The 19,099-nt window shown below is 38.3% G+C and overlaps 1 protein-coding gene across 1 annotated transcript in view; it reads right to left on the reverse strand.

Moving 5' to 3' along the window:
- Positions 1-9,753, reverse strand: part of LCOR (ligand dependent nuclear receptor corepressor) — a 33,555-nt gene extending 23,802 nt beyond the window's left edge. The window contains exon 1 of the mRNA XM_058810687.1: positions 9,674-9,753. The gene's annotated coding sequence lies outside the window, so the exon portion shown is untranslated. The remainder of the gene's footprint in view (positions 1-9,673) is intronic.
- Positions 9,754-19,099: the final 9,346 nt, after the last annotated feature.

A 19,099-nucleotide genomic window follows, 5' to 3' on the forward strand; every position in this document is an offset into this window, starting at 1 on the left:
GTTTCTGCCACTCCTTCCCAGTCAAGCTCACTTCAGCATCCAATACAGCCAGCTGCTGGGATCCCCCTGTCACCTCAAAAATGGAAATGGATTCCACTCCCACATACCTTGATGACATCAGGGTACATTGAGCACTGGTGTCTACCAAAGCCATAAACCTTTGTGGGTCAGACATGCCAAGCCACTGGATCCACACAGTCCAATAGACTCGATTGTCCCCGTCCCCTACCTGGCTAAAGGCAGGGCCCCTCTAAATCCCGGTCATTGCACACATTGCTCTCCTCCAGTAAATATGACCTTGATGTCCCCTCAAAAGGGTCGGTAATATCATCATTCTTTTACCACCTGGAGCCTTGTCTAAGAGAGACCAAAGCAGCGTTGACTCTAGATGAGCTTCTTGCAGTTGTTGCTCCTCCTTTCACTTCATGTACCTGGGTGGCTAAGGAAGAGGTACACCCCACTTCTTCATGTCTTCTCCACTCTCCTGAAGGAAAAAACAGAGGTTACCTCATGGAGTGTATCCTCTCTCCTTGGCTGGAGGACATCTGGTCCAAATGACAGAGACTCTTTTTGGTTCTGGCAAGATGTGGTAAATTCCTTCCTTAAGCTCCTTCCTCAGTTTCTGGTGGCCTTCTTCAATTTTGTCTTCCAAGCTACAGACATGCCCACATCCTTTCAGAATGTCATCCTTTCAGGTGTCATTGGCTGCAGCGTCCCAGATGTGCAGCAGCCAGCTCAGAATGGACTTGTTTAGCTGCCGTGTGAACTCACTCTGCAGCTCACACAACTCACCCAGGGACAGAGACCGAGTGATGATCTCCAGCTCTGTCTCTTCCACCTGGGTACGAAGGTCCTGCTACCTCTTCATGAGTCCCTTTGCTGACCGATTTGCTCTTCAATTTCCTTTTCTTGAACAGAGGCAACTGCCACTGACTTAGGCTGTCCTGGCTCAGTGACAGTCCTGGCTCAGTGACAGGCTCAGACAGGGCCTGCTGACTGGCTTCTTTTTTCCTCCTCCTCCTCCTGAATATGCTTGGATCACACCAAGCTTGGTCCTGACTCCAAGCATGGAGTACACAGCACAGGCCATACAGAGAAGACTGAGTAAAATTAACAAGATTATGCCATCCTTGACATCCAGACAAAACACAGTATTTTCAAAAACTGCTGTGTTGGGCCTGAAAAGCTGGAAGACACCATTCTCTACTCTTCCCACCACTGGCTGGGTGAGATTATTAACAAGGCCCCATAACCAGCAGTCCAGACCAGGACAGGAGAACAAAACTGAATATATCATCTAAATGAGGTTCACTGCTTCTGATATTATCATGCAGTATACATAAATAACTAACAAAGCAATTTTCATAGCATTCCCTGGTCTCAAAAGGAATATCACAACTGGCAAATACTTCCCCATGTGTAGAAAAATATGGAGAGCAAGGTACAACATCCATGCAAACATGTCAAGCATCATGGTGAATAGGCAGTTTCTGTAATACAATGTAAAACCGCAATTCTGATGTCTCTCAGGATGCTGCACGCTGGTTGCCAAAATATGTGCTGGTTTGAAGGTCAACCAGAGGGAGGAATTAACCCCACACAAATACCTTGCAAGTGATTTCCACAGGGAGCTACAATTTAATAGGAAAGTTACATTAAAGGCAACAGTACAGAAACACTGGCTTACACTGACAAAGAGTTTTGGCACCCTCTTGGTCAGGGTGGGGGTGGCAGTCTGATTAAATGGTGGCTGCAGTCCCATTGAAATGATGGATGTGGACTTGTCAAAGCAGTGGTCCTGTGGAAAGGTCTGCTCCTTCCCTGGGGGTCCAGTGGTGGTTCCCCCAAGTCCCCAGACCTTGAGATCATACACCACCCTCAAATCCAGGCAGGAACATTCAGTACCTCCCCCAGGACAGGGAATTTTACAATGGAATGATGCAATCCTGTAAGACATAGGATGTTTTGGGGAGTCCTTGACGGCACATTAGCAGAGATGGGCTGGGTGTAACAAAGAGAACACTACACCCAGCTCATCGGTGGGGTATGCAGCTGATACAAAGGACCTATCACTAACAGTTCGTCAGAAGGTGATGGAGGTGGTGGTAGAATACATACTTTGATGACACCTTACACTACAACTCAAGACATAAATGATGATGATCTTACACAAATGTAAGATTTGATAACAATACAGAAAATAAGAGTGCATTATAAAGAAGAAAAGCATTTGGCTGCAAATCTCATATCTAGCACTTGTTCTTTGGCTATTATTTTTAGATTCAAGAAATAACTGTTGAAGGCAAAATATCCACAGTTCTCCTTACTCCATATATCCATGCAAACTAAGTAAAAAATGACCAAATATTATCAACAAACAGGACCTTTTGTGAAGAATCTCAATAGTAGCTACTTTTAAGTGAAATAAATTTAAGTTAGCTGTTACAACACCTACAACAAAATAAAATCCATTCTCACAACTGGAAGCAGCTGAGTAATCTCAAGAATAAATTCAAACTAGGATAATTAAGCACGTGAGATGTCAGGATACATCATTCATTTTAAGTACAGTCAAGAAACTAGAAGGCAAGGTTACAAAAATACAAAATCTAAATGCTTAGGTTCCACCCCCAGATGCACACACCTTTTTTCATTTCTATCAGTTTAATGCCTTGCTCTGGCTCAGGAGAAAAATCTCTTTACTGGCCGTCTCCTTCCACTTTCATTTTAAGCTATATTAAAGATACCTGTATTTACCTACTGCAGGAATGTATACACAGCTACTCTTTGGCTTCAGGGAGTGTTTTGTTTTGTTAACCTTTATAAAGTATCAGTTACCATAATATTTAGGCTGCATCTGTTTTTTTGGCCTCTACTGTATACGTTGATTTCAGACTCATGGAACTAGAAGGGAAGAACTGGAAATTCATTTAAAAATCACAATAAATGAAAAATAAGCAAATCTTAAGTTTCCACTGTCTCAACTTCAAAAGGTTTAAGAAGCAAGATTATATGAGAAGCCCACAGTAAATTAACAAACGCAGCAGTCACACAAACTGTGTGCTAAGGGTAATAATACCAAATGCTCTGGCCTGAACCACATGGATGGGCTTTCACACCATATTTGTGATTCCAAAAGCTCTCTATCAAAAGAAAAGGGAGATACTATCTCAGACAGACACAAAGCAGTATTTTATGACAAACAGAACATGCAATGACAGAGGTAACAAGTGAGTAAAAACATCTTTGATTCTGCAAAGGTAAGAGCCTGCAGAAGTGAAGGCCTCACAAAATGACTGAGGTTTTCTTCCATACCAGAGATTCAAACCTGATTGCTCCTACAGGAGAAGCTTCTTCTTTAACAGACTATAGCTCTGGAAGAAGCCTAAAATAAAAATAACCCTTGGCCAAGACAAAAAAAAACAAAACAAAAAACCCTTGGCCAATGTATTTCAAATCTTCCTAGTACTTTTTGCATCTATAGCAAGACACTGTAAGTACTAGCCTGGTAACTCAGTGGAAAAATAGTCCAGTAGCACCCTGCCTCACCATAAACAAATGTATTTTATATTACTCACACAAAGGCAACATAAGAAGAGTACCATTTAATCTACTGAAACTAACTAAAGCTGTACACTTGCTACATAGAGAAGGAATGAAGAAAAAGGGATCAGCCAGAAGAAAGAATTCTAAGTGGCTTATGCTGGTGAACAGCATAGTAAAGGATCTCTTGATCTGCATTTAGGAGAGAAGAGGAATAATAGGAAGAAAATGGCAGTGCTTAGTTTTTACCCCCCCAAATTAAGGAGCATCTCCTTCCATGTATGGTTTTTATCAGTGTCCATGCTAAGACATCAAAACAAAGAAATACAGTTATGTAAAAAGTCAGATTTAAACTCTTCGAATAAAAAAAAAAGTCTTTGGGCATGTTCAGTACAGCACTGACTACATGAGACAAAATATACTGGGAGTAGTTCTGCTTATTGCACTTTTCAATTGTTTTCTTATCTATTGTACCATAACTATGCCAGGAATCTGTAGGATTTTTCACCCCAGAAGGAAAATTCAAGCTTTCACACTAAGTATTTGATTGTGATTGCTATTCTACTTCCAAAAGTGAGGTGTTTTTGTTTCGTTTGGGAGTGTCTGGTTGGTTGATTTCTGTTGTTTTTTGTTTGTTTTGTTTTGTTGGGGTTTTTTTTTTGTTTGGTTAGGGTGGGGGGTTGTTGATTTTTTAGGTGTCATTTTTTCACATTTTCTAGTATTTCTTCCCAATAACCATTATTTAAAACCACTACTTTCAGGTTTACTCACTTGCTCTACAGTCCTAAATCACATCTAAGTTTTCAGTAGCAAGATGCAGGTAATAGGAAGAAGAAAAACCCAGTAATATCTAGATAGTATTTTCATTGGGCATTTTTTCAGGGTATTTATAGCCATTCAGTTACTTTTAGGTATTATTTATAACATAGGATTCTTTCTATTCTCTTTGTGCTTCTCTTCAGGTGGGAAGAGAATGCCCCAGAGCATTCCTGGAATCCACCAGTGAACATGCAGCATCACTCTATTGAACAATAAACCTTCAGAGAAAGATACCTGGAGCGGTTTGCACATGCTCTTTGTGGGCTAAAGCTCTTTTTGTACACTAAGATAAACAGCATAACAATGTAATTAAGTCAAAGAGCCTTAGAAATACAGAGCTGAGGTTTTCAAAAGGCAAGGTCAGTGTGTGACCTTGTGAGAACACCTATCCTGGGCAGCCCAGCCTTGTCAGCACTACTGCTGGATGCTCACTGAGAGCCTCCTTGCAGGAAATGTTGATACAGCAATTCCAATGCTGAACTGCTGACATGAAGAGAACTCTATGATGCAGGCTGTTGTGGTGTAGATGTGCAAACAGCAGTTTCATGTTTAAGCCACAGCACACACACAGATGGAATGGGAAGAGCCCACAAGCTAGAACAGGATGAGATAATTCCTATCCATCTTCGGGGAAAAAAAAGGAGGCTGCCCAGAGACCACCCATGGCTGACTGGTCAATCCCATGGACTCCCTCCAGCCTCCCACCCTACCTCATTGTAAAAGCAGGAACACTGAGTAAAAAAAGGACTGCTAAACACCCCTAGGCTGTCTTCTCCAATGTGTTTTTTTTTCCTTAAGACTGTACAGTCTTTTTAATTCATAGCCAACAAAAAGGAGAACAATTTTCTGTAGACAAGCTTTAAGGGTAGCAGACCTCTTCGTCCCTTCTACTTGCAAGAAAATATCATTTTGTTGCTTTCATTTCAACGATACTCAGTTTGTTTACATCTCTCAAAATGCTACAGTCATTTGAGGCTTCACCAGCATTCAGGTTTTCCTCTCCAGGTATTAACACAAATTCTTCTCTTGAAACAGTCCATGAAGTCATTTACCAATTTCACATTCCTATCACTTTTAAGACCTCTGAAACTTGTGACTTGACAAAACAGGTCTGTCTTGTCCTGTTTTTCAAATTTATCAAGATAATTTTCGATTCTGAGCACGTCCTTTAAAGCAACTACAACTGCTCCCAGCTTAGTATTAAACAAAATTCAGATGGTTTAATCAGTTTTAAGACCTCCCTCACTTACTGAATATATTTTTTTTACAGTACGATGACTGACATCATATTTATCACATTCAAAACATGCAACTTGATCCATAGCTATTGACTATCATTTATTATCTATAGTAGGGGAAAAAGAAATATATCAGTGAAATATAAATGTAAGCATGCTGCGGTGTGGAACCACAACATGCTTACATTAACACTGATGCACAAGAAAAGCTGCAACCCTGCATTACTGCTAAACACATCTGGAGATTATCACAAACAATATTTTCAAGTTTTAGTCTCCATATCAAATAATTTTAAAATGACACAATACAAAAGTGACAGTCTAAATGCTTGAGTTTAAGTGATGAAATCCATTTAAAATGTTTTAGAGCATGTTCCAGCACACTTGGGGAACTCTGTACACAGCTTAAACACATTCTAAAGCCATCAAAAATTGTAGGAGTTCTACAACTTCAACTCATTTTTAGATATTTCCTTTGCCACCTTCAATTATTCTACAAGTTAATGCTTTAGATGAGTGATAACTTCTCTTCAGAATTATTCAGACATTTACCACAGTTCATATCTTACTCGTTATGCTCCTCCACAGTCAAAGGCCATCAGATTCGTGTAAAATAATTACAAGCTTTTAAAAATACCCAAATCATAACAGAGTAATTTTGAATTTTAAAATAACTTCTTCAAATGCTGTACCTTAACACACTTCTTCACAAATGAAGGAATTTTGAGAGGTCCTTTCACTGAAGCCCAGGTATTTTAGAGAACTTTGCAGACCAGAATCAATATTCTGGCATCAAGCAGCCTATGAATCCAGAATATGCTCCTAGAAGTAATTTTCTCTCTTGCTATTTTTGTAGCTTAAATATATCTATAAAATAGTTAATGTGCTTAGGAGTATTATCCTTCTTGTTCTGCTCTCACCAACCAATGAGATTAGCTGTGTATCCATGTATGTGTGTTCCTTTTTTCTCTTAATACACATGAATTGCTTTATGTCACTGTAGACAACAGTGTTTTCTTTTCTACATGAATATATTCAACTGAATATTCTTAAAGGATTCATTTTCCAGTTTCTCCTTTCTTCTGGCCTTTCTTAAACTAGGCTTGAGCTCCAACTATGAGCAAATGACACTACAGACCACCTCATTTGATACAAACATTCTACATGAAGCCAAAGATTTCTTCTGTAATGATAGCTCAGTCAGATTATTTAACAAATCACACAGAAAAATTAGGAATCATAATTAAAAAGAGATAAGGCAAGTACACTTCAATTCATCTCAATTGATGAGTCTTGGCTGTACCACAACCTTTTAGAAGGAAAAGTGATAAAGACCACAAGCAATAGAGAATTACCACAACTGCACATTATCCAAATGTGAATTTGTCAGATTTGGTGTCAGATTTGGTCCCATCCCAATCTTTCTCTCACCTCATGGAGGCAGCCAGAGCTGCTAAATGGCTTTTTTTGTCTTTCAAGGTGCCTGTCCATTTCTGCACAAAGGCACCCACATTAATAACCTGGTAGCAGCACCTTAGGTAACCACTTATTCTCCTATCACACCATGCAGAAACAATGGTGTATTCTGCATTCTGTGATGAAAAGAAAAAATCCAGTTTCTAAAAGTTCTACATTACTGCACATAACACTTTGGAATTGGGAAAAAATGTCCGGGAAGATGCTGGCTCCCTACTTTGTCTGTATTTTGTTACCTCATTCAAATGAAAACACTTAAGTCCATTTCTCTATCAAAACTTGTCTTGTATTTTGACTGCCAAAAATGCAGGTATTTGCTCAGTAGTTGCAATTAGAACTGCTGGTACAAATACATTAATATTTTTAGAATACTTCAAAAGGTGGTTTTCCATCCTTTGAAGAAGTCATGCAATGAACCTGACTGCCTGCAGAAGCACTAACAACTATCACTGAGTGGGACAGCTAATGTAGATTCTCACCCCATAAGCAGCTCTGCCAATAAACAAATACTGGCCTCCAATTCTCATCCTGCAAGTCCAGAACTCATTTTTACTTATGCACAGCCACTGGTCTCCTAAGTTACAGGTAATTCTCATGGGCAAATGAAATCCAGAAAAAAACCCTGAAGATATTTATTGGTTTTGAACTTGTTACACTAGGTATCTACATGTCACTTACAGGTGAAAATCAAGTAGATTGATTGATTATTCGACTAATCCAAAAGGAGGTATTGGTAATTATGTACTCAAAAAAACCCCAAAAAGCATGCCAGCCACAGCCACACACTATCTTAATACATGGCTTGTGGCTATCCAGCTCCCAGCTACACAATCCATTACACACCTTTTCATTCTGCAACTCAGCACTCATGCAAGCACCAACCCAAACCATGCCACCCTGCCCAGTTCTTCTCCAAACAAGGTGACAGGATGCACATGAACAGCCTGCAACTCCCTAAAGAATTAGAGATCAGTCCAGATGTTCAATGGAAGAGATTTTAAAAAAACTAGTACCATTCTAAATTTAGTTGAACTGAATTAACTGAAGACTGTCCATTATTTAGCTAAATACCAATTAAGTTACAACCCTTTTTCCAACAATTTAGTCTCACATATTAGAATTCTAATTAAGATGTTGTCAAATTCACACTTTTTGAAGGCTCTTGTGAAAGAATCATATTTAACTCTGTATTGCAAGCTAATGACATCAGTGCCAGCAGGGCAGCAATCTGCTGCACCCACAGGGGAAAGGAAGCACTCCCACCCTACCATCTCTCAGATGACACAGAAAAACCCTAGACCTAAAAGGACACATATTATGCCTTCAAAAACAAAACAAAGACAAGCCAAAAAGCCAAAATACCCAAACCCAACAGAATTGACAGAGAGGCTGGAGGGCAGTAAGACTGCCTTTTTGAATACCTACCATACACTGGCCCACACTATGACCAGCCTCTCATTCACCACAAAATTAATTTCTGAATCAATTCAATGGCTTATCCAGAGCTGTGTTTAACACTGGATTTTGTCCTTTTATGAAATGAGGTAAGAAAAAAAAAGAGCTCCTTTCACAAGTATACATACATGTTACCTGTTGTCAGTCTCAATGAAATAACTATGACTTACATCTGTTCTAAATGCAAGCATTCCTAAACCTCCTCTTGTGCCTTAATAAAAGCTCTAATACAGAAACATGCATGAACTGGCAGCACGGCAAATATCAGTGTCAACAAGGTACTTCCTTTATGGACAAGCCAGTCAGCTACATGCTAGCTGCTACAGAGGAAAGAGTGCTTTTGTTTAATTCCTAAGTTGATAGAGATCCATTCTGGTGTTGTTTTACATTGTGCAGGAAGAAGCAGTAGTTACAAATTCCAGTAAAGGAAGTTTTGCCAAGACAGATGATCCTTCCTTCCTATGTTATAGAACAATCACAATTTCAATACGTGGGCTGAACAACAATCAGTATAGCACCAAAGCTTTTGTTTTATATACAACTATAATCTCCATAAGAAAATAAACTGCAAGTTTATTGTGTTGGCAAACCTGACTTGTCCATGTTTAGGTTCTGACTTCATTGTGAACAAGCACAGTACAAAAATCTACCATGCACAAGAGCACTTTAATAAAAGGATATGGCCCACAGGGAAGAAGATTCCAAGATACAGAACAAGATTCTAGACTGTTAAAATGGACCACATTTCCATATTGAAGATAAGCCTATCATCTGACTGTAGTAAACATGCACAAGCCACAGTCTAGCTCCCTTGGGAAAGGTTTCATGATTCCCAACAAGATCCCTTACAAAGAACTCAGGAAAACCCAAACAAAACAAATAAAAACACCAAACAGAAAGAGCTAATGCACAGGGAAGAAAAAGAGAAACCCACCACCTGCATTACATACTACAAAGAAAAAGTTGCAGAGAAAGAGGCAAGTCTGTTCATTAACCTGCATAATTTAATTCAGAAAACCTTTTTCCAAAGGAGAAAGGGGTAGGAGGTTGCAGATTTTCCATATTCAGTTAACTAGGAGCAGCAAACTCCCTCCCTTTGTCCCTCCCCTACAACTACTAGCTTCACACATCTGCATTGTTACCTTCACTTTTTCTCTTCTCAGGCAGCAGAAAAGACAATTTTCATCAAAAGACCAATCAGAAACACCTTCAGGCTCACAGTCTGTAAATCAGAAGAATAGCAAATTACTTCATATTCATAAACCACGACACAACTGGAGCCAAAAGAGAAATGCTGAATTAAATACCTGTTTCACAACATTCTTGCCTGCTTTCTGAGGATTCAGGCTTCATTTCGGCCATTTTTCTAAATCCCCAGATTACCAAACTATATACATTTTATCTATGCACAACAAATCTGTTTTTCTGAGCACTGCAAAATACACTCCCAGCTACATAAAGCTGAACGCACACTCATTAGTAATTTTAGCCAATATGAAACTAACTGTGAGCACTGCCTGGGGGAGGGGGAAAAAAAAGCACAAATCACCACGGTAACACACATTTTCTAGAGGCAGAGCTGAGGCTGCTTCTGTCATTAGAAATGCAGAACAAGATACAAACATAGAGATTGAATACCTTTAAACAAACTGAGATCTTTTAATAATCCAGGTCCAAACAGGCCTTCTAGAATACTTTCAAACCCTAAAAGCAAATAAAAGAATTGTTAGCTTTCTAGATTAGTACGTCACCACAATATTCACAATAGCAGTTCTATATTTATCTGTTCCAAGAACAGAGCTCAACACGTTTTCTCCAAGTATTACAAGATACACGGGTCAATTGTGATGACTGAACTACTGATAAATCAGAGCACAACCCAGAGTCCACTGACTCCTGCAGTTTTCTAAGTAGCTAGGTTAAAAATAAAGAACATTACAACATGGAAATAAACCATTTGCAAAAGAACATAGGAAGCTGCAGGTTCTACAACGCGGCCGAGTAATTTCTACGCAAACAAAAATACTTTCATTTAAGCCTCAAAACTGAAAGAAGGTAAATTTTCCCAATTTCAAAAATACATTCTTACATCTCAGTGGCATTCAGTTACTTTTCTGAATTTCAGTAAACATTAGAATCAGTGTTTCCTCAAGAACTGCAGTTTTGAGGAGAGAAAATTAAAAGGAGGAGGATTCAGCATTGCCATATTAGTACAGAATAAAATTTCAATCACAGATTTGCACTCAAGACACACACAGTCCAATCTACTTCAATGCCACAATTTATACCTCACCTAAAATAAATCTAATCAATTTAAGTTTATTCCAGAAGAGGGAAAATGTGCACCAAAATTATTGCCATTATTTGGAAAAGTTAAATCAATATTATACTAACCCCCCTGGTGGCAGTAAAAAATCTAGAGAGCTATTCACCACGCAGTACTGTGAGAAGATGGGTTAGCAGAGTGTGAAAAGTACAGAGATTACTTTTGGGGTGATAGACAAATTCCACCTTATAAAAATGTATAAAAATGGAATAACCAGAAAAATTCAGGACTATAACTTTACTATTGCCTGCCCTTCCCTATCCCTTCCAATACTTTTTGCTTTGTAGCTTTAAGAATGGTTTGCAAGTAGCTAGGGGCTTCTAGCTTCTCCTACTTCTTTGAATCTTTGAGTGGCAGAAGAAGAAATAAAAAACAAATTAAGAAACAAAAGTATGGTCTTAAATTTAGAGAAACTTGCATGGGTGAATCAGGGACAGATAAACTACCCAAAATAGCAATGTTTAAGATATCAGTCAAAATCTAAACGATTGTGTACTATGAAGGAAATAGTTTATTACACTTCAAAAGAGCAGTAATTCTAAAATAATTCTGACTTCATCCAGATCTAATATCTAAGTTATGTTTTGGAAAGCAGTCTTCAAAAGGAAATGACAAACAGTGTTTCATCCCTCTGGGTGTCAGCAAGAGTGTCAGTGCACCAACATCTTCAGCAATCCAATGCAGGATGCTACAGAATTTGCAAGGTGCAACATGAGTTAGATGGCAAAAGCGTTGCTGAGGTACAACACTAAAAATATAATCTCAGAAAGAACCAAGAATCAAAAAAAAAAAAAAAAAGGTGAAATAACAGTCAAGAGTGAAGGGAAATAGGGAGAAATCAGAAAACAAGGTGGAAGAGGAGAAACTGGAAACACATCCCATTGAACAGCACCTTGTCAGGCAGAGAAGTAGCACTGCCTCCAAAAAAAGCCAATTCAGGCTTCAGGAAGTGGCAGGAACAGTGGGAAAGGGCCGACCAACCTGACCTAGAAGAAAAATAGGAGAATCAGGGTATTGACCCATAGGTTTATAACGCTGAATAGTTTATAACGTTTTTAACATATGGGTAGAGACCCTCAGAATTTGACTCTGAAATGAAACCTTAAGGAAAATAGCTAACCAACCTTGTTCTTGATCTTTTTGTTCAGAACTTCTATTTTATATATATATATATATATGTATATATGTATAAAAATCAAAAGACCTCAGAAATTTTACTCAAACTCATCAATCTTTTAATAGTAACTGGCAGTGACTCATGCCCCACAGTTTGCCATGCATGCAATTGCACACTGAAGTCCCTGCCAAGTTTTACAGCTTGGATATTGTACGATCGTAGTTTGCTAGCCCACTGTTCTGAGTGATGCTAATGCCACTCGGGTTTTATTAATATTAAATATTGGATTTAGCAGTTGCATAGCAACAGCAGAACATCTTATGTGCAATGTTTGACATTAAAAAAGGCAAATAAGGGAAGTATGAATGTATTAAAAAATTATACTAGAGACTGGTAAAACTGCCATAAAGCTGAGCCCTATTCCCCCCAAATGCAAAGTGCAATGCAGCAAAGGCATTTTAAGCCCTGTGATGTTGTGTTCAGTCATTCAGGGCTCCAAAAGAGCAACTGTGTACAGTTAATCATGCAGAATACATGGAAAACAAAATCTTGAAAAAGGAGCTGCCTACTTTTTATAGTATTTTTTCTCTCCATTGTCACTGCTCTTAGAAGCTTGAAAAGAACATTTCTTTTCCCACCGATTGTCCTTTTCCATTTGGCAGATGATATTTTCCTGCATTTCAAATGGAACAGAAATTAACATGGCTCTCTCTGCTAAATTCCATTTTCTATATTTTCATCATCTGTGTCTCAGTGTCTGATAGTTTATAGCAGCTGAAGAGCAGAGCCAGTGGAAAAGTTGCAGGAATAACAGAATTAGAAGAAAGAAAAAGAAAGAAAATTCCAGTATTTTAGAAATCAGTATTAGATTTTCAGTATCAGTTGTATTTAGATCTCTGATATGCTCTTCACAATCAAAGCAGCCACATATTTAACTCTCACAAATGTTACTGGTGACGTTTCCAATGAAAAACACTTTCTGGATGTTAGTAGAAGAATTTAGAAAAAAATATTTTGATTTTAAAAAATCCCCCTGAATTTATAAACTTTAAAACATCTCTCTTTTCCAGAAGGCTCTCTAGGAAGTGAAGAATTAGAAAAAATAAATCCCAGAACAAAGAAAGAAAATCCTTAGTACTGAAGCAATGGTGGAATAACTTTTTAAATGCAGAGGTTGTTACACACTTATTCCCATTTCACAACAGTTAAACTGTAAACAAGTAAAGCTTCCCCTAAAACATCCTCTGGTAAAAATCAGAATATATACATGCCATTTTTTCTACTAAGGGTAGCAAGGAAAGAAATTAAAACTAAAGAGAAGGCAGGGGGTAAGGTTGACTATGCAGTCTTCAGCATGATCAATTTTCACTAGTTTTCTCTCTGCACCTAAACAGTTTCATTTTCATCTTTTCTTGGCATTTTTACCCGTCTATGAGCAAATATTTGGTCAGAAATTTAAACTGTAATTGTAGTTTGATGGCTAATGGTGTAAGACAACAATTTAAAACAAAGAAAAAAAAACAGTTAAGCCCTCATGCCATCTTCTCCCTTAAAACCGAGAGCCCTTGTGATCATTAAGTAGCTTCCAGGCTCCTTGGGATAACAGTATCTAGTAATGCAAATCAGCCAGAGACACATTCTCTACTATAAAAACAGGAATGCAAGATCTTCAGAAAAAGATAGGGATGCACTTCTGGAGTGCCATTGACACAGAGCCTAGCATGTCAAACAATGCTTTTTTCCCCCTCAAGACAGCACAGCTCAAATATGCCTTTGAATGGTTACTACATAATTCAGCCCTAGATATGCATCTAGTCAAAGCAGTAAAGCCTGACTTTAACTTCCAGGTACAAATCATTTTGGGGGAAGTAAAAAACCACAGACTACTATTGCTCTGAAGGTATTATTACATAAATTGTTAATAACTCAAAAAAAAAAAAATCAGCACAGCAAGGGCAGAAAATTAAAAGCAACATAAAGAGTTGTCAACTCCTCAGCCCTTATCTGTGCATATAAATTCAATCAGTGAATATCAATTTATAAACTAAACCTCAATAGACTTAATGAGTACTACCCAGGCCAGCAGTTAAGTACAGTAGGTCACAGAACATCCAGAGTTGGAAGTGATCCACAAGGATCAAATCAAACTCCAATGGACCAGTTGCAATAGAAATTAAGACAAGTGATTCATCAGCATTTATTTATAATAAACAGCCAAATATATAGCAATTTGCACATTAAAAGGACAACTTCAAAAAGCTGGAAATTTAGTCAAGTCACTCAAGACATTAGTGGGCTATATATTTTGTATAAATTTATGAACCATCTAAGAACATATGAGAAACCATCAAACCCATGGGGGAGAAAACCTGACCTGCTAAATGGGGGAAAAAAATTTAAAAAACAACAAAACCCAAACCCAAGTGACTAGAAGTAAAAGCACAAAGAGGAGACAAACAGTTGGATGATGGACAGGAAGACTCAGAGCAGAGAAGTTAAATCAAAACTCAGAAATGTTGCAAAAGTCAGAGAGGAGATGCAAACAGCTTTAAAGTAAGCAAAGATAAAATCAAAATCAAGGCACATATACATTGGAATTTTTAGATAAAATATGTAGGAGTATGGGAGTATATTACAAAATGTTCAATAGAATGCCAATAATTCCACAAAATCTATCAAGGTGGTGTTACTAACATTTGTAAGTTAATTGTTTTAATATTCAATGGACATGTGCTGGGTTTTTTTCTGAGTTACTCAGAGTATTTGCAGCAGTGTTTAATTCCAAAAAGTCCTGAAATATTGTGGAAGTCCCAATGGGCTCAAAAAAAAGAAAAAAAAATCACTTTGAAATGTCACAACATTAAACAAGTTAGTACCAGGGTCTCAAACTGGTAAAGGGTTTCAAAACCAATGAATAGTTCTCAGGAATTGATAGTAAAAATGGTGTCAATCAACATGGGCTTACAGAAATTCTTATTAGAGTCTTACAAAATTAAAATTTTAATTAACAATGGGTTTGATATAATATTTTTAGACTTTTGGGCTGGCATGACACATCTTGACTAAAGCCACATATTTAAAAAAAAAAAAAACAACCCAAAATTAAAAAAACACCAAAACCCTAAGGCAAACAAGGGAAAAAAAAATCAGTTAAATAAATACAAAACACTAAAAATCAATTAAGTGACAGCTCTTAAAATATTGGTGGCAGTGAGAAACTACTGGCAATGAGGTACATCAGGTACTGGTTCCTGGCCCTGTGCCATTTGCCATTTCAGTCCTAGCCAGTGACTTGGAAGAAAGCAGTCACTAAATTTGCTGGAGCTACAAAGACAGGAAGAGCAGCAATTAACAAAAGGCCCAGGTCACAGAAGCTGCTTACGAAAGCAAATGCAATTAAACACTACTTGGAAAGGGGGGTAGGGGGAATGGAGAAAGCCACAAATCACACATCTAGGAACAGGAAAAACAGCTTCTCAAAGACATACCCAGATCCAGCAGCTGGAACTGGAAGCTGATCAAACTCAGCCAGACATTAGACACTCTTTAATTTTACAAGGGTCCAACTGAAGACACAAGACACGCACCCAAAGACTGGATCATTGTTTTCCCTACTCTAGGACTCTGAAGGTGTTATTTAGGAAAGCACAGGCTGCTTGCTGAGATCTATTTCCCTTTCATTCTCTCCCAGCACTTGGATTCATCATGCTAGGAGTCTCATTAGTTTGAACCAAGAGCCACCATCACATCAGGTTTTTACTGGATTTCTTGTGCCTACATTTTCTGGTCAAGATTGGTTATATTTATCCACAGCTATGGGATTTGAAGCAGGAATTAATTCAGAAAAATCCTACACTCTATGTGTAACACGGGAATTCTGTCTCTTTCAGGACAAAAATCTATTAAACTTGAATGTTTCAGTCACAGGCATCTTAATAGAAAAGCAAGACCCAGCAACAAGGGAGGTGGAAAAAAGTCACAGGACAGTTATTAATACACACTAAGTCTCATGACATGCATATAATTATAAGTTGTGAATATTCTTTTATTCATGCAACAAAATATAAGAAACTCCCATCTACCTATGATGAGAGATCTCGTTATCTGCATGGAGACCAATTAAGGACTCCAAGTACAAGGTAAATCAACTTTGCTTTAGCTTCTTGGGGAACAAAGTAAAAGCTGAACATCTCAACCAATTTTTCAAATTTCATGCTTCCCCATTCTTGTTAATGAAACTGCACTGTTCAGGGACTTACTGCACACATTCCTGCTCCAGAGGATTATGAGGACCTTAAATATCAACCTGGTTCTTTAAGAGCAATATAGCCACATGCATAAAAAAGAAAAGAACTAAGGATGTTAAGACAGGTACTGTTTAAAAGGACAGATATATCCAAGCTCTGTATGGCAATACACAGCTCTTCTGTAGCTTTCTGCACCAAAACACCTTCCGTTCTCAAGACAGAATACAGAATAATGTGCTGAAGTCCCTAAACAGGAACTTGGAGCTCAAGAGAAAAAGAATTTTGGCTTTAGAGTAATGCTTTATTCACTGTAGAAGAGCATCTCCAGTAAAGAAGCTTCATTTGAAGCAATCAAGAAGCGAACAAGGCGCATGTTCTGCCAAACAGCCACTACATCACTGTTACAGTAACTTACTGCAGCAGTAAGCTGAGACTCAAGAAAACAGCAAAAAACCACAAGAACTGTTGATAGAAGTGCTTCTGACTGACCATCAATCCTGCAGGATTTAATTAAAATTCCACTACTAGTTTGTAATTTTTATAAAAAAACTGCAGCAGACCATCCTCACTCTGCTCTCCAAACATCCCTCTAAACCAAGCTATTCCTTTTCCTCTGAGAGCTAAGTCTAAGAACATTTTCTCTGATGCAATCCTAAACTCACAGCAAGGCATTTAAAATTTAATGAGCTAAATATAACAGCTACATATCAGAACTACAGAGCTGCAATCCACTTGCCTTCACAGCAGAAAAGTGCCTTGCCAAACAAACACCCTAGAACAAGGGAGATCTCTCTGCTCTACAAGGAAGAGCAGAGAAGCAAAGCAAGTTACCAGCTTGTGTCACAGTACAAGAAATGGAAACAGGAGACTTTCCATCCAATGTTAGCACTCTAACTGGCAGGTTATCTCACTGATTACAACTGAAAATTCAACCCCAAAAAACCAGAAGTGACAAGTTATAAAGCTTGTTGCCTGAGTGCAGAGTATAGCAAAATATGGATCATCTCCTGCTTCCCTCCCACGAGGAGTATTTTTGTGTGAGCGATCTGATATCAAGAAGAGAATTACACAAAGGCATGCAAACTTCTTATTTCCAATCAAAAGTCTCAAGCAGAATTCAAGAAAAGCTAAGGACATTGCAATGGCTGTCTCAAGATCCCCTCAAGATGCACCAATTTTTCTGGCAGGCTGAGTTGCAATTTTCATATGGATTTACAGGGGTGAAAGGATCCTCAAATTTATAGATACTGCACCACTAATCTGGCTAGTTGCTCAAGTCAGGGGTTGTGGATTTCTGGTTTACATTTAACTCAAAATCAGGAGATTTATTGTACGACGATCTGGTTTCCTTCACAGTCAGTCACCACTAATGCAGAACCTAACTGGAATCTTCTCATGTAAATACTTGCATTTTATTACCTTAGAAAATAAACCAGAAAATACAGGCAGCACAAAATTACAAAGAATTACAACAGAGGAGTTTCAGTAACTACCAACTTTCTATGCATCCTTAAAAATATAAAGGTTTTCCTTAATGGTAGAAGAGGACCTAAATTTTTTTAAAAAGAACTTAACTAAAGGAAAATCCAAGCATATGAATTTTTTAAATAAAAATTGAAGTGGGATTTGCTTTTCAGTATCTCAGTTCAAAGACAGTGCTCTTATTTGTTCAACCTCCAGGTATGGAGTTCCAACAGGCAACCAGGTACAACTTTCACTGATGAGAAACTGTAAGAACTAGCTAGGAAGTTTACAGATTAGAAAAGTCAAATAGGTCAAGAATGACAATGCACACTAGCACAAATCAGCATGGACCAAAATACAGAGACCCAAACATTTATCAAACTTGAGGCTATTTTTTTTTATTTTTAACCGTATTGCATTACATATTGCAGCAAAATAAAAACCTTGAAACTTTTTCCCCATTGGAGACAATCCATTAATGCTTCACTCCCAAGCAAAGGTAAGGTGGCATTCATTAACTACCACTATTTATCCCCATGTGCCATGCTCCTAAGGCACAAACTTAAGAATAGCCTTGCAGTAGATGAAATTGATCTCCCTGGAAAATGCCTCCCACAGAAAAGATAGGATTTCCAGCAGCATCAATTCTCTGCTCCGCTTTATTTCGTGGCCACAGTAATGCTCGTGTCACAGACCAGGCCAGGTGTGCTATCAGGAACAACCTGCCACAAGCAGGTACAGCAGAGGGCCGAGCCAGCCTAAAGCACAGAAGAACCCCCCTGTCCCACAGCAGCTGTCTGTGTGGAAGCACAGGACACCAGTGACCTGCAGCCCAGCCTCAAGAGATATTGGCACAGTGCAGAAGCATTAGAGGATGAGTTAACTGGCTGAGATAGGAACTATATTTTATACTCCACAACTGTCCTGTTTGAAGAGGGCTGCCTCCCTCAGCAACCCAGTCTTGCCTGACTTTGTTCCTTGTCTGCAACACATTCACCTACTGAAACCACATTAATTGAAATAATTCAAAGCTAAAAATCAGCCCAGAAATGGTAGGTACAAGCTGCTGAATCCACTTAAACAAGAACTGCCAGCAGAAAAAGCATCTACCAAACCACAGCTGTGATCTAGAAAACTCCTGCAGTGTGACTCAGTTTCAACTTCTTTACCACAAGAGGTCATTTATATCATGATTCATTACTGAATTAACTCAATATATTATTCTTTTCCTTCAGCTCTCAAGTTGTAGATATCCCTTTCACCATCTCTACAGAGATTTTTCAGATCTATTCAAGTAATCAGTAAATGGGAATGAAAACATGATTCTCTTTAGGAAACTAAACATAATCCCATCACCAATCATTGAACATCTGATGACCTTCAATGAACAGACCCATGAAAACAATTGAACATT

Source organism: Ammospiza caudacuta, chromosome 9, assembly GCF_027887145.1.
Source record: "Ammospiza caudacuta isolate bAmmCau1 chromosome 9, bAmmCau1.pri, whole genome shotgun sequence".
NCBI classification, from domain to species: Eukaryota; Metazoa; Chordata; class Aves; order Passeriformes; family Passerellidae; genus Ammospiza; species Ammospiza caudacuta.